At 38.7% G+C, this 15,805-nt stretch overlaps 1 protein-coding gene across 5 annotated transcripts in view; it reads left to right on the forward strand.

Annotated features, from left to right (window-relative positions):
- Nucleotides 1–15,805, forward strand: part of LOC122399466 — a 60,835-nt gene that overhangs the window by 1,178 nt on the left and 43,852 nt on the right. For 2 of the 5 annotated variants that reach the window (XM_043400168.1, XM_043400175.1), the window contains exon 2: nt 148–198. The exons of 1 other annotated variant lie outside the window; for it this stretch is intronic. The gene's annotated coding sequence lies outside the window, so the exon portion shown is untranslated. Of the gene's footprint in view, nt 1–147; nt 199–12,133; nt 12,289–12,700; nt 12,791–15,805 lie in introns of those variants that run through there. 2 more of the 5 variants (XM_043400184.1, XM_043400191.1) reach the window with 2 other exon arrangements.

Consider the following 15,805-nt stretch of genomic DNA (forward strand, 5'->3'; position numbering starts at 1 on the left):
TCAGAATTTTTAAATGTTACGATTCCGTTCATGCTTAACATGTTCGTTACCGCGCGTCTAGTTTATCATATAGGTTATGTAACACGCACGTAACCAATCATATTATTTATGTAACACTCTAATTCTCATTTGAATCTGCCCTAACAGATGCCTGACAGCGTTGAAAATTATTTTTCGCTACCCCAGCATAGCAAGAAGGTAATAAGACCAATAGAATAAAGAAAACACGAAGAAAGTGAGTGAGTTATACTGTAACTTATTGTTAGAACGATTGGTATGCGCCGTGTGGTATATTAACAAACGTGTCTTCCTCGATGGAGGTTAGAATTCCACTGAATCGTTGTGAAGCAACTGCGTCAACAGTCGGGAAATTATGCACAAACGTTTGACTGTGTTTTTTTATTGATTTTGCATCGTGGTGTCGATGAATACCGGTTACGGTGACTTTATAAATATTTAGGTTCGCGGGAAACACGTTGCGTGATTGCACAATGAAAAAAAATTCCTGTTCCTTCCCGTTACAAGATAATTCAATATTACGTGACCGATTAAAAAGGCGGATATTCAAACTCGTTTGCCATAGTAACCGCGAGTAGAAAAAATTAGTTATTTTGTGAATAATGTTCTGGTAAATTTTATTCAAAATGGAAAGTTTGCTTTTATTCATTTTTAATAGAGGGCGTTTTTCTACAAGTGCTACAAGTATCCTGTGCTACCTTTGCTAACTCCAGATAGTAAACACAACTTGCATAAATAGACCAAATGTAAATATTGCTGACATATGTCTACACAGTGTCGCAGTAATTGCAAGGTCGTTACTGTTCTCCTCGCATTCCAATATTAGAAAAATATTACGGAATAAGTAAAAATAACAATAAGGTTACGAAGTAAAATTATATCGTAGAACCGTGTCATGTTCAATGTTACAGTACGCCGTTTCCTAAACAGCGATGTCGCAAGATTAGAAAAGAGGTTGTCGCACACCCGTGATTTGTATCTTCAGCGTCGTCGTTGGAACAATCGCGATTTATGTCTCGGGAGTTAATCTGAATCGGGGATCTGTTCGAAAATGGGTTAATTAGTGCTCGGATCCGAGGAGGCAACCTCGAATTGCTCCGAGTCGCGTGCATTTCACTCAGGAGGGACCATGTTAACAACGCGTTCCAGCCACTTGTCGGACATGCTCGCGTAAATCGACGATATTCTTCGATGTTAAACACCGTATTTCGTGGCTGATTCTAATCGCTGGAAACTCGAGTTTGCACGCACACGAATACCAGCTGTCTCGGTTCGATATTCGAGCCTTTGGTAAAATAGTTACGATCGTAAACAGCCGTGTCGATATCATGATTAATGATCGACCGCGTCCTTCTGACGGTCGTTCTCACGTTCTTCCGCGTGTTGCGCTTGGCACTAGACATTCTGCGCAGTAGCCACCGCGCATCCATCTTACTTTCTCATTTCTGATACGATCGGAGTCTGTTTTCAATTTGTCTGTTTCTATCGATATATCTCGAGACACGTTTATGAACTATTTAGCGCTTACGAATGCCCGCACTTCGTCATTCGATGAAAGTTTAAGATATTTGGAAAGGAAAAGATGAATTCCAAGCCGCTGTTTATAAAAATGGCGGACACAACTGTGTGGTTACTTTTGACGCTACTTATAATTGCAATCGATTATCGTAATTCCGGCTGATTGCAATTTGTATTTTATGCGAAACAATTGTTTGACTTATTGCTTTCAACGATTCGAAGTGGTCTTTAGTGATAGAGTTTCAATGCTTCAAAGAAACGGGTTAGCCTGATATCATCTTGCCAATTAAAAATTGAACAATTGAATATTTATACGACGCTCCGAATAAAATTAAACAATCAACGAACGGTATAGAAAACTTTTTCTTCGTAAATTAGAATTAGAAAGTGCATCTTACCGGCCATTAATAACAGGGATCCTTTCTAGCCTTATCAGATCCATGAGATGACTTTACCGATAAAGCTGTTAGCCGAACCGTTCAACGGCAAACTGTTCATTCACTTTCTTAATAACGAGACAATTGAAGATAATAGAGATCTTTCTCGAATCCAGCCAATCGTTTACAAGTTCTAATTTAATTATAAAATTCACTTTTGGGCAAAATACTGATCCAGATAACAATTTCCAGATAACAGTTAGAATGAAAAATTTCAATCGTGGAACGAACTTAACCGGGTATTGTTTTATGAATTGCGATACTTTGGGGGGGCTATCGAGAATCGTTGATCGGTAGTCTGGATGGTTGGAGAATTTGACGCGGAATGGCTCATACGTAACCACGCAGCATTGCAACCAGTGGCACGTGACCTCGTTGCCTTAATCTAGCCCAACCGTCGGTCGTCGTACTCTTCGTAATGTTTCCGATCGGGTTGTACGCGGTCTCGAGCGACGTCTCTAGCGAAAAATAACCCGCTCGATCGGGAATCGTCGCGGTGTTTCACGGCGACTCCGCTTCACGTTCACACATTCCGTCTCGCAAAGGGAGAAAAAAGAAAAGGAATACGCGCCGACTTTCCATTCTTTATGGAATGCAATCTCATGATTCAGACTTTCTATGCTCTTCTGCACACCTCTCACCTGGACTCCACCCTTCCGGCCGATTATCATCCTCGATCGGTTCTTACGTTTTTTTCACGACCTATTGTGGAGAGTTACCGACCACTCTGGCTCTTAGATTCACTCCAACGCGTCCGGGGGGAAATTGGACTCGTCCAGTTTTGTCCTCGTTAGTCCAACTCGTCGCGATGGTTTCCAGTCGATGGAATTATCCTATCTGCGTTCAGATCCGTCCAAACACTGGGCCATTTTGTTTACGTCTAACTGAAATAATATTTAACCAACTTTCGGGATGAATTGTGGGCACTTTGCGTTTAACCATAGCGCGGCGTAATTTATTTTCATTCTTAATGATACTAGAAAGTAGGTAATAAGTGTTCGAGGATGCGGCATTATAATATATTCGTCGACCGTGCGGATTGTTTCGCTAAAAAATACCGCAATTATATTTAATGTGAAACGCTTGGCGCGCGTGCCCAGATTCATCAAATTCTTCGCGCGGCTCAATTAAAAAATTCCACTTTTGCGTATCGTTCGTGTTAATAATCGTTTAGACACAATCAACGAACACCGATCGTATCGAATGGTTATTCCCATCGAGCAGATGATAAGATTACGTCTCGACCGCGTGGTTCCACACTCCTCCCCGGCCACAATTAACGAAACGATCGATGGAGCAATCGAACATGCATAAAAGGCAAAATGAACTTATAAATTAGTCAAAACTAAAGTAACATTATTCATACTGTTTTAAATTACACGGATGAGACACGATAATCATTCTGCATCGAACGTTGATTAATAGCGTGCTGCACACAGCGAGCATAGAGATATTTTACGAATGTATTTGGGGAGGTAACCGGAGTACCTGCGTTTGATTAAAAAGGTACTTTCGAGTTCGTTGTCGATGCTTTTCACCTTTGTTTTATTTCGCGATTTATTTATTTTTTTTTAAGCAATTGAAACCCTTCTGGATTTATTTCGCTTTACAGAAATAACATAAATGGGTACAATAATATAGAATACAGAAATAATACAAGAGAATATAATAATAATACAAGTGAATAGAGTAACAATGTCCGTTAACACTAAATATGTAAATTACAATTTTTGAAAAAGGAATGAATACTAAGACAAGCTTCAATATTTGGCTTCGCTAAATTTTTTCATTTCTGACAATTTCGGTAATATAAAATTATAAAATTACGAGTAACTAGGAACGAGGATCTATCACGCTTCGTTACAAATTGCTTGTGTCATGATTTCTAACACTTTAGAGAGGAAGAAATAAATTTCGTTGCGTTGGTATATGCGTTGGATGAAACTATGACAGTGATTATTGAAACGTAAGTGCCACCGATACTTTCTTCGCGCGACGATGGAAAATTTTTATCGATCGTCGGCGTCGAACGATGATGGAGAATCTGGTCGGCGCTCGGTCAAATTTTTTTCTCCCGGTCAACTTTCCTTATTGAACGTAGAGACCAAGAGGTTTTTCCCTCCCGTTTATCACGGAATTCTCTTCGGGCGTGTTGAACGTTTTTTTCCGACAAAGCGAGACGAATGCCGAACAACCTTGTATCTAGATCGCGGAGATCCTTGATCGGAATCGAATTATTAGGTTGCCTAATAAGTCCGGGTATCGGCCATTTTACTTAGTCATTTAACGTTCTAGAGATGTGAGTTCGACACTTTTAAGAATAGTTCTATGTATAATAGTCTAGATAGAATTAGATTGCGGATGTTTGTGTATTTATGGCAAAATTTTCATTTTCAAAAAGCTACAAAAATTTAAGAGATACTTGAAGATACGAATGCCGAACAACCTTGTATCTAGATCGCGGAGATCCTTGATCGGAATCGAATTATTAGGTTGCCTAATAAGTCCGGGTATCGGCCATTTTACTTAGTCATTTAACGATCTAGAGATGTGAGTTCGACACTTTTAAGAATAGTTCTATGTATAATAGTCTAGAAAGAATTAGATTGCGGATGTTTGTGTATTTATGGCAAAATTTTCATTTTCGAAAGGCTACAAAAATTCAAGAAATAATCCAAGATACGAATGTCGAACAACCTTGTATCTAGATCGCGGAGATCCTTGATCGGAATCGAATTATTTGGTTGCCTAATAAGTCCGGGTATCGGCCATTTTACTTAGTCATTTAACAATCTGGAGAATTCAGTTCGTTATTTTTAAGAATAGTTCTATGTATAAGAAAGAATTAGATGGCGAAAATGTTCATTTTCAAAAGGTTACAAAAATTTAAGAAACACTCGAAGATACGAATTACTATATTTAGGGGTTGAAATGACCCTCTGTGAAGCTCCCATTTCATTAACTCTATTATTCTTATATCGTTATAGTACTGTGGTAAGGAGTATGCAAACCCCAAAAGCAAATTGTTGGCAAAGTGGCCACCGTGTTGCTGGAGTATAATAAAAAGGGCGATTATTGGAGGATTTGCAGGATGATCGAATGAAGCGAGTCGAAGACGACGGGCTGTTTCGGTCAGACGACGTTACCGGGTCTTCGACTCGTTTCTTGTCACACGCGGTCGGCGTACCTTTATCCGTGCTCACGAACGAGCGAACACGAACACGAACACGAAGACGAACACGAACACGAACGCGCTCGGTGAAGTTTGGATGTGTGTTTGGCACGGGCAGCCATACACACGGGGGGAGTCGAGGGAGCCGAAGAACGCAGATTGCTAGAGGCGCTGTTCCGGTGACCTACTCTACGATTATCACTCACTATAGCCGATCGCCGGTGCAGGTGCGTGTGCGTTAACTAGCGTTGCCAACTATACCTCGTCGTGGAAAGGAGGACGCGGCGCTGGGACGTAATCAAATAAACGTTTTCGGTCGTTTTGTTCGAGTTAGCGTCGCGCCTCTCTTCGATCACGAGCGTTTATGGGGGTCCTTCATTCTGGACCCATGGTCAGCGATACAGAAATATCTCGATATTATAAATTTTTTTTATACTAGCTTCTATCAATATATAAATTGACGAGGATAGAATTCGTAACTTGGGAAAACAAGACAATTTGGTGTCGGTCCACGAGCGTTTATGGGGGTCCTCCATTCTGCACCCATGGCCAGCGATACAGAAATATCTCGATATTATAAATTTTTTTTATACTAGCTTCTATCAATATATAAATTGACGAGGATAGAATTCGTAACTTGGGAAAACAAGACAATTTGGTGTCGGTCCACGAGCGTTTATGGGGGTCCTCCATTCTGCACCCATGGTCAGCGATACAGAAATATCTCGATATTATAAATTTTTTTTATACTAGCTTCTATGAATATATAAATTGACAAGGATCCAATTCGTAACTTGGGAAAACAAGACAATTTGTTGTCGGTCCAGAAGCTTTAAAAGTTCTAAACTTAATAATAATTCATAGAAATTTGGAACAAAGACTTTTCCATCTTTAGCACTCGATTTTTTGAAAATAATTACTATTTTTCCAAGTACCACGCGTCTTGGATCGTCCTGTACAGTAGTAGTAAATGCTGAGAGTTATGCCCTGCTTTTTCGTTAGAAAGTTGACGTCTCGTTTGTTTTTATTCCTTTTTAGCGAACGTTTGAAGCGACGTTACACGTCAAAGAGCAAGTTCCATCAAATCGAACAGTCGATCGAGCGTTAATATTTTTATTTAAAATTGCTCAACTTCGATCGATTATTTTTACGAGCAATTTCGTTCGAATGTTTGTTTCTACAATACGTAAATTCACTCCATGTGTTAGTGCTAAATTCGTTCCGTTTAAAGTTGATCGAATCACACCAGGAAACATCGTTCTTTAAAAGTGACAAATATTATATTAAACAAATTTTCTCGAGGTCGTCGAAATCTCTGTAAACGGAATTACATATTTTTATCTTGGAGTCGCAATAGCCGAGGTCAAGACGAATACAATCATGTGTGATTACGTAACCTTCGGAGTGACCTTGGGTATGGAAAATTCAGGCTATCCCACTTAACTTGAGCGTCTTCCGTGTCTCCAATCGCGTCGAACAGATAGGAAGAAAATGTTCGATTCGAAGGGGCACGTTTTCCCCAAGGTTATCGATGTTCTTTAAAATCTCAACTGGCTCGAGGTATAGCGAGAGAAAGAGTTCAGTCAAAGAGGGTTAATAAATTGAATAAAACGTATAGAAAATAAAGACGTCAATCTTGATAAACATTGATTCGACATCTAATAAGCTAAGTATCGTCGCGTTTCGCCTTACGGTCTGTTAAATAGAAGAGAACGATTGCGCAGGGGGCAGAGATTGATTGAACCAAATCGTCGATCAGCAAATAACGATATCGATGTGTGCGTTTACGCGTGTGTGTTCGAGCACGCGAGCGCGTAACGTATCGACACACATATGCTACCAGCGGGAGACAACGAGTCCTCTTTCGCTCGTTTTATTGCAGCCGGTGTCTTCTTTTCCTTTCTTTCTCCCGTGGTCGCGCGGCTTGGAAATTAACAGTTAATAAGGAATCCTCGTCGACGATTTTCGGTAACCGACCGCGCGTAAAAGTATGGCGGATCGACGTATCGGCTCCGAAGGAGACCGGTTGCTTTCTTTCTTGATCTTTACGCCACTTTGATACGTTCTATCAGTTTCTTTTTTTTCCTCCCCGACGTACACCGACGATCTCCGTGTTTTTCTGGCGCACGCCTCCGGACACGTACGGTTCACTCCATTTCCGTTGAAGACGACAGCGGGCACGAAAGACTTTCTAGCGAATAAAAAGCCGTCCCATTCGAATACCCGCTGGAAATTCGGCGGTGACATTTTTCGCCGACAGTAACGAGCGTCGACGTCGAATCTGTCCGTGTATCGGTTTCACGCGTACACAGACACACGTGAGCCGTTTGTTTTGAAAGCGGCGTGAGTCCATTTATGTTCATAATCGAGATATCGAAGGGTTTGTGTTGGATTACATTTAAAAATAGTAGAATAATGTTTTTGGGTTTCCAAGGGTGTCGAATTTATCATCCTAATCAGCGTAATTAACATTATTTAAGAAATAATATGTCTTTGAAAAATAAACTTTTTCATCGCTTCATTATCCAGCAAATTTTCGTGTTACAAAATCTTAACGATTTTAAATATATTAGTAACAAGTTGCAAAAGATCACGTAAAAATGTAACTATTAAGGTAGCCAACTCGATATTTTTGGAAACTGGACTTACGCCACTTTCAAAATAAACGGCTCACATATGGTATTTTTTATTCTTCGATCGATATAAAACTCGACGACGCGAGGCGTGAATTATTTGGTGGCAAGATCGTGAAACGGTCCTGTTTGTTTCCAGCGTGGCCGCCATCTTGGTTAAATGGTTCGAGGCGGACCAAAAATACGCGTCGTAGCCTGTGCCCGTTGTACGGGTGCATAGTAATATTCCTACGCGCGGTAATATCACCGAAGAAGCATGTGTCGCGTGTAATGTCATACCGTAGACGCAACATATTGCATGCAACCCTGTCGTACTAATATGACATGCAAAGAATATCACGCGCCACGGCGCACGTTTCTCAAATCACGAATGTACGAAGAATTCCATTACTACGGTACGATGTAAAGAGTCAGTCGCGTAGCTGGTCTTTATTATCGATGTTGCTGGATCCGATATAATTTTTATCGATAATCCAATTCGATAAGGTGAACGTCCGTTTAGCTTAAAACGAATTCGTTTCGTAGGTTCGATTTCTCGTTCGGCTATAATTATTCGGAGGAATAACAGGCGCCAAATAAAGCGAGGCAATTATAACTGGGTCTATTAATAGGTCCATCTTCGTACGTGCAAACTACTTCCGTTTCTAGTTACCGTTGCCAAGTCGCGGAGCAACGTTTCGCGTTACACAATGTGTCGCGATAAAGTAGCCTAGGCACGCGCGGGGGTCGCGACGAACTTGACCGTTCGATCTTGCAGCCAATACGAACGATAAGAATTTTACGTAGATAAAAAGAAGAGGGTCTTTCGAGAGCTCATCGATCAGAAAAATCGTAATAAACGGTCCCACTTGTCTGGCGCGAAATATTCCCAAAAGCGTCTTTCATCGACGGTTATGTATTTAAAATTGATGTTGAAGCATCGGTTTCGATTTAGCGAGAATACTAATAAACGAGACCTCATAACCCAGATGCAACGGAACTTAAAAGACGAATGGAATAGGATGTGGACTGATGCCAAAATAAAACAAAAAGTTCAAAGCATAATACAAAATTTATTGCAATCATTGGTATCGATGTTTTAAAGATTGTTGAAGCCATTCGAATTTAAATAATAGTCCTTTTGGTCAAGCTTTTATGAGTTCCGCTTTACATCCGCCATTGATTGGAGTACAAGTAGAATAGAAATTTGTAATTATTGGTATCGATGGTTTACAGATTGTTGAAGCCATTCAAATTCAGATAATAGTCCTTTTGGTCAAGCTTTTATGAGTTCCTCCTTACATCCACCATTGATTGCAGCACGAATAGAATAGAAATTTGCAATCATTGGTATCGATGTTTTAAAGGTTGTTGAAGCCATTCGAATTTAAATAATAATCTTTTTGGTCAAGCTTTTATAAGTTCCTCTTTACATCCGCCATTGATTGCAGCACAAATAGAATAGAAATTTGCAATCATTGGTATCGATGTTTTAAAGATTGTTGAAGCCATTCAAGTTCAAATAATAATCTTTTTGGTCAAGCTTTTATGAGTTCGTCCTTACATCCGCAATTGATTGCAGCACAAATAGAATAGAAGTTTGCAATCATTGGTATCGATGTTTTAAAGATTGTTGAAGCCATTCGAATTCAGATAATAGTCCTTTTGGTCAAGCTTTTATAACATCCGCCATTGATTGTAGTATGAATAGAATAGAATAGAAAGATCTTTTATAAAGAAAATGAATTCACCTTGTTGCATTTGTCTTAATCGACGATTGAAAACTTTTGGCTGACAGTGTATACGATGAATGAGAGCAACAAACAGTGAGTGCAAGCTAGCGAGAGAGCTCGTTGCGAGTATTCCAGGAACTGATAGAGATAACTGTGCGTGAGTTCAAAGGTCAGGAGCGCTGACAATTTAAAGGTACAGGAATATAGAACGTGTACAGATGATAACTTTTGCCCAGGATGTTTTTAAAGGTTGTCGAGCGTACCTAGTTGGTTGCTTAAAGATCTGTCCGGTTTAATTAACAGACGTGTTTAATGTTGAACGGAGTGGATGGGAATGGCGCCTACTTCCTAGCGGCTGTTTTCCAGGTCGAAAAGCAACCTTGACCCAGTGAAGTGGCCACGTGGAGCCGGATCAGCGATGTCAGGAAATGGTATTTTACAGCATCTCGTGGTGGGGGGGGATTCATCCCGACGCGTTTTATCCGTTCTAGGCACAATAGGGACGCATTTTCGTACCACGCAACTGTAGAGAGTGCGGTGACGTAACTCCTCGGACTTTATTATAAATTCCAGTCGTCGCTACGCCCTTTTCTGTTCGCCATTTCGCATTTCGCTTTCTGTCGCGCGAACGAAATCACGTAGCCGCCATCGTGGCGTTGTTATTGTTCTTAATTACGGTAAATTAGAATTACAGGCTCTTTTTCAAAGTTATAGAACCTTTGAAAAATGTTTTTTAGTATACATTTGTACGTTTGAATTTAAAGATCGTCGAAATGTAATTATGTAAGATAGGAATAATTTTGTTGTAACATTATATCATAACTAAAATGCAGTACAGTGATGATATTATTCTTCTACGGATCGGCGGTCAAATTTTTTTTTAGCGCGACCCAAATACTTGGTACTCGAATCGAACAATACAGAGAGCTCCGTTCCAGTTCGCAGGTGTGCAATTTTTGAAACTTTTTGCTCGCTTCAACCGCATTTTACGGGTTTTTGACGAAAGTAATGGTTCCCCGACAGCCGTACGACCGTTTAAACCAGCAGCACTTAGTCACCTTTTCACCGTGGTCAGGGATACTGGATTCGATCCACTATTATTGCATTCTGCACTTCCCGGCGCCGTTAGTCGTCCGTTTCATTCGCAAATAATATTCTTAACCCATTCTAATTTAATATCCGATTAAAAACGTGACTTTATGTTCGATAGATCCATAGTTTTTAACCTAGCGGTTTTCATCTATCTTAGAACATAATTCACGAGAGGATACTTAAATATTTTTGTTAATTCGAAGAAAACACTCTATAAGTTCCATCATTTTATTTTGATATTTAAATTATTTGGCAGATCGTATACAAATTGTTCGTATTTTAAAATCTTGGTCATCCGCGATAAGAATCTCCTCCTCAAGAATTTCAATATTTTCATAAATTATCTAATTCTGTCGGCCGTAACAAGTTCCTTTAACCAAATCGTCTTTGCAATCATTTACGGTGTGATTAGACACCTGAACGAAAATCTAAATTTTGTTGGTTTCGTGAGAGCCCCGACTCACTTCCTAGAATCGATGAAAAACGTAAAATAAGAACCGTTTCTCTGTTAAAAACAAAAGTATTTCATCGACGTCTCGCGATAGAGTCGAGTAAATCATACTTTTGAAAGCAGAGTCCTATTTTCGAAAGTGTAGTGGCCCGACGTCGATGCTGGCGAAGATAACCTGTAAAAACACGTTAGCGGCGGAGGGTTAAAAAATAAATCGATCGATAACAGTGGTACACATAAACATAGATGGTGTTCTCGGTGTGTTTGATTTTTCCTTCCCACGAGACGGACCGTATCGGCCGAGACGGTGTCGAATCGGGCTGTACACAGTGGAAAACACCTCAAAGTGGCGTGCCTTGGGAGGGACGTGGACCTTGCGAGCGGTCAAAGTCGTGGCCTACTTCACTTCCTGCCTTCGAAACTTTCTCCTCGTGGCGTCGTTCGTGCGTTCACGAGTCCCGCGGCTCAGGAGACCTCTCTCGATTCGATCTCGGCTACATGCGCCACGGTTCTTCTTCTTCTTCTTCCCACACTCGTGCGCCACTGCTCGGACGTGTACTTACTCGCCATGTACCCGTACATAACCTCTGTCGTTGCGTCGACCGAGGTGTCGTCGCGCGTAATCATTTCATGGCCCGTTCATCATCGTTCCTCGCGGTAATTCGGATGATCGCGTTGCTAGCTCGCGTGTAAGTAATGGCCACTTATAATCCTTAATTACGGCAACCGCATCCCTTGTTCCCCGCCGTCAAATCCGATAATTTGCGTTACACGAATTATTTGCCATGGTTGTCCGAATACCTCGAAACGTGGCTGACTTTACCATAAAGTAGATTCCAGCTTTCAAACTTTCAGAAAGGTACACCATAGAATAAAGGAATATGTTCGAAAGAATGTTAGAATATATTTAGCCAAAGTATATTGGGATAGGATTTTTCCTTGTGGGAACAAAATTGCATGTAATTGTATATTACTGTATACTGAATACTCGAGATTTTGGATGCTAATTTTACTCGAAGTGAAAGTTCCCACGAGAAATATATATAATTGTATGTAATTCATAGATTCGATGTATATAATCGAGCTTCAGCGAGCAAATAAATACAAAATAAATATATCTATTTACGAAAGAGGGCACCACTAGTCGCTGTCGCCTAAGGGTGCCTCTGAACCGATTCTAGTTTCGAACGAATATTTTTTCGGCGATATCGGAGATGCAACTTTATCGCAGGATAAGCCGAGCCGATATGCATTCGTGCGTGAATATGTGAAAGTTATTCTTTTCGATATGTCGAACGATTTACGAGCCTTCTAACCGTTATGAATATACGATCCGTACGAATGAATTTATTTGTATCGCGATTTGTAGGCACGCCTCTGTTTCCTTAATTTGGGGTTATGTTTCTGGTTTCTGGTTTCTGGCAACAGTGCATGTGTCATTCGGTATATATTTTTAACTGTGTTTGTGACTCGAAACTTCTTAGGAAACAGTCAACTTCTTTTCAGTAATTACTCGGTCAAATTACTTGAAAAGCAAATGGTTTAGCAGTCGTTTCGTATACGTTATTTACACGATTCGTAAGTTCTTATTTTCGTGTTTAATTCACGTTTTACCTTTCCGATTGTGGCCAAATGGTACCATCAAAATGAATGTATGTTTTTCAAAGGAAACGTTAGCGATCGCGGTACCAACTGGCGTTACCAACTGAAAACTACAAAAATGGCACTTTCATCTTCTCTCGGCGTTCACAATGTCGGTGCCGTTACAGCTTGTATTTCAATCGCGAAAACAACGGTTTTATGGGTTTGCCTTATCATTACTGCGCACCCTGGTATTGTAAGAATTATTTCCTTTTTCTCCATCGCAACACGAACGTGGTACGCGTAAGGCTAGGATTTATTCCGCTTATAAAAAGATGATAAAGATAAAATGCAGTGCTAGGAGGCTATAACATTGCTACATTTCTTTTTCCTATAATTTATGACTCGTGCAGGAACTGTACTGGTTATAATTAAGCGGAATTAAAAACTCGGCCATATTTCGCGCAAATCTCTTAAGCGAGTCTCAATAATAGTTCGAAATTTCGTCGATATTCGTGTCGACATTATTAAACAAATGTTCAGTACGTTGAATAAAGCAAATGTAATTAATTCCTCGATAATTTATCAATGAAATTAAACAGACTGACGAAAAATATTACAAAATTCGAAAATTAGAAGTATCAACGATTTCTAACGGGTTGTTGCTAGAATTTCGTTCGCCGGCTACTTTGCTAACGTAGTTTCGGGCACTTTACTTCTGAAACGACGAGATTACGAGTAGTTTTCTGAATCCTCGTGCATGTAGGATGCGCAACTAAAAGTATTATTTGGGACGTTCCGTTGGCCGAGTATCCACCGCATCCGAGTATGGGCCACGATCCATAAACTCTGTATACGAACCGTGCACCGGACGCAATATTTACGTTTTAAAATATTCCACGACACCGACGTACGAGAAGTTTATTTATATCTGTTGATTTTTCGTACGTAGAGATCGATTTCTTTGCTAACAGTAGATCGACGAAGATTGTCCCTCGCAGTAATTCTTGTCTAAACACTCCCAGGCGCCAGACAAATTCTCACACGCATGTTATTTAAACTATTTACCCGCGAAACGTCGGAATAAATACTGAGCGTCGTTGAAAGTCTATAACGGAGATTGTAAATTTTTTTTTTTTTCGACGAAATCTACTTTCATCTTTGTTTCAACGTGCTCGTTCGACTTTCTCCCATGCTCGATGCGATCTGCCATTATTCGCCGATTAATTTCGCTCGCGATACGCGTTTTCGTGTTTCCGTAGTTTTTCGTCCCTCGATGTCTCGTTCTCGACCGTCCATTCGAGATTCATTTTCGTATCTCGGGACGAGAACACGCCGATCGCCATGTTCTGATTACCCGAGGAATCAGAGCGTCTTCCTCGCTGGCCGCAGTAGATTAAATTTTAGCAAGTCACTACCATCGCCGAGCTACCGTTTCATCACAATGTTCTTGCAATTAGCCACCGGTGAATGGGCTCACGGTATTCTCCGACCGGGTAAAGAAACGGAGCCAACAACGCCTCCGATTATACAGGATCGTCGATCTTGCAGCCAGAAATACGATTTAAATCTTATCAAATACTCTACACATTTTTAGATTCCAATATTCGACAAATTTTTCTCTTCGATCTTTGAAGCTTTTTGATCGATTCATTCTTGGAAATAAATAAGTTAGTATAGGTAGTAGGTTTATTAATATTTGTGAAATTAAAATTAAAATTTTCTGGTAAATTGTTATTTACATTTGCTCGAATCATAAAAATCACAAAAATTTCTAAATAAGTTAGGGTATGGTAGTAGGTTTATTAATATTTGTGAAATTAAAATTTTAATTTTATGGTAAATTGTTGTTTATATCCGTTTGAATCATAAAAATCACAAACATCACAAAAATTTCTAAATAAGTTAGGGTAGGTAGTAGGTAGTAGGTTTGTTAATATTTGTGAAATTCAGATTTATGGTAAATTGTTATTTATATCTGTTCGAATCATAAAAATCACAAAAATCACAAAAATTTCTAAATTAGTTAGGATAGGTAGTAGGTTTATTAATATTTGTGAAATTAAAATTTTAATTTTATGGTAAATTGTTATTTATATCCGTTTGAATCATAAACATCACAAACATCACAAAAATTTCTAAATAAGTTAGGGTAGGTAGTAGGTAGTAGGTTTATTAATATTTGTGAAATTCATATTTATGGTAAATTGTTATTTATATCCGTTCGAATCATAAAAATCACAAAAATCACAAAAATTTCTAAATAAGTTAGGATAGGTAGTAGGTTTATTAATATTTGTGAAATTAAAATTTTAATTTTATGGTAAATTGTTATTTATATCCGTTCGAATCATGAAAATCACAAAAATTACAAAAATTTCTAAATAAATTAGAGTAGGTAGTAGGTAGTAGGTTTATTAATATTTGTGAAATTCATATTTATGGTAAATTGTTATTTATATCCGTTCGAATCATAAAAATCACAAAAATCACAAAAATTTCTAAATAAGTTAGGGTAGGTAGTAGGTTTATTACTATTTCTGAAATTAAAATTTTAATTTTATGGTAAATTGTTATTTACATCCGTTAATCATAAAAATCACAAAAATCACAAAAATTTCTAAATAAGTTAGGATTGGTAGTAGGTTTATTAATATTTGTGAAATTAAAATTGATGGTAAATTATTATTTACATCCGTTCGAATCATAAAAATCACAAAAATCACAAAAATTTCTAAATAAGTTAGGGTAGGTAGTAGGTTTATTAATATTCATGAAATTAAAATTTAAAATTTGTCGCAAATTGTTATTTTCATCCGTTCGAATCATAAAAATCACAAAAATCACAAAAATTTCTAAATAAATTAGTATAGGTAGTAGGTTTATTAATATTTGTGAAATTAAAATTCATAGTAAATTGTTATTTACATCCGTTCGAATCACAAAAATCACAAGAATTTCTAAATAAGTCAGGGTAGGTAGTAAGTTTATTAATATTTGTGAAATTAAAATTTACGTTAAATTGTTATTTACATCCATTGGTTTGGACTCATAAAAATCACAAAAATTTCGAGTTTTCGATTGGAACTTATTAGTCTTGTCCAGCTTTTGTACCCTTTTGTACTGCTCGAGTAAGATGTTTCCCTAATCGTGCATGAATTTTTTCCCGTAAAATAACGTCCAACGCTCGG

The sequence above is a fragment of the Colletes gigas genome, unplaced genomic scaffold (assembly GCF_013123115.1).
Source record: "Colletes gigas isolate AHSC1104 unplaced genomic scaffold, ASM1312311v1 Colletes_gigas_Sc00002, whole genome shotgun sequence".
NCBI lineage: Eukaryota > Metazoa > Arthropoda > Insecta > Hymenoptera > Colletidae > Colletes > Colletes gigas.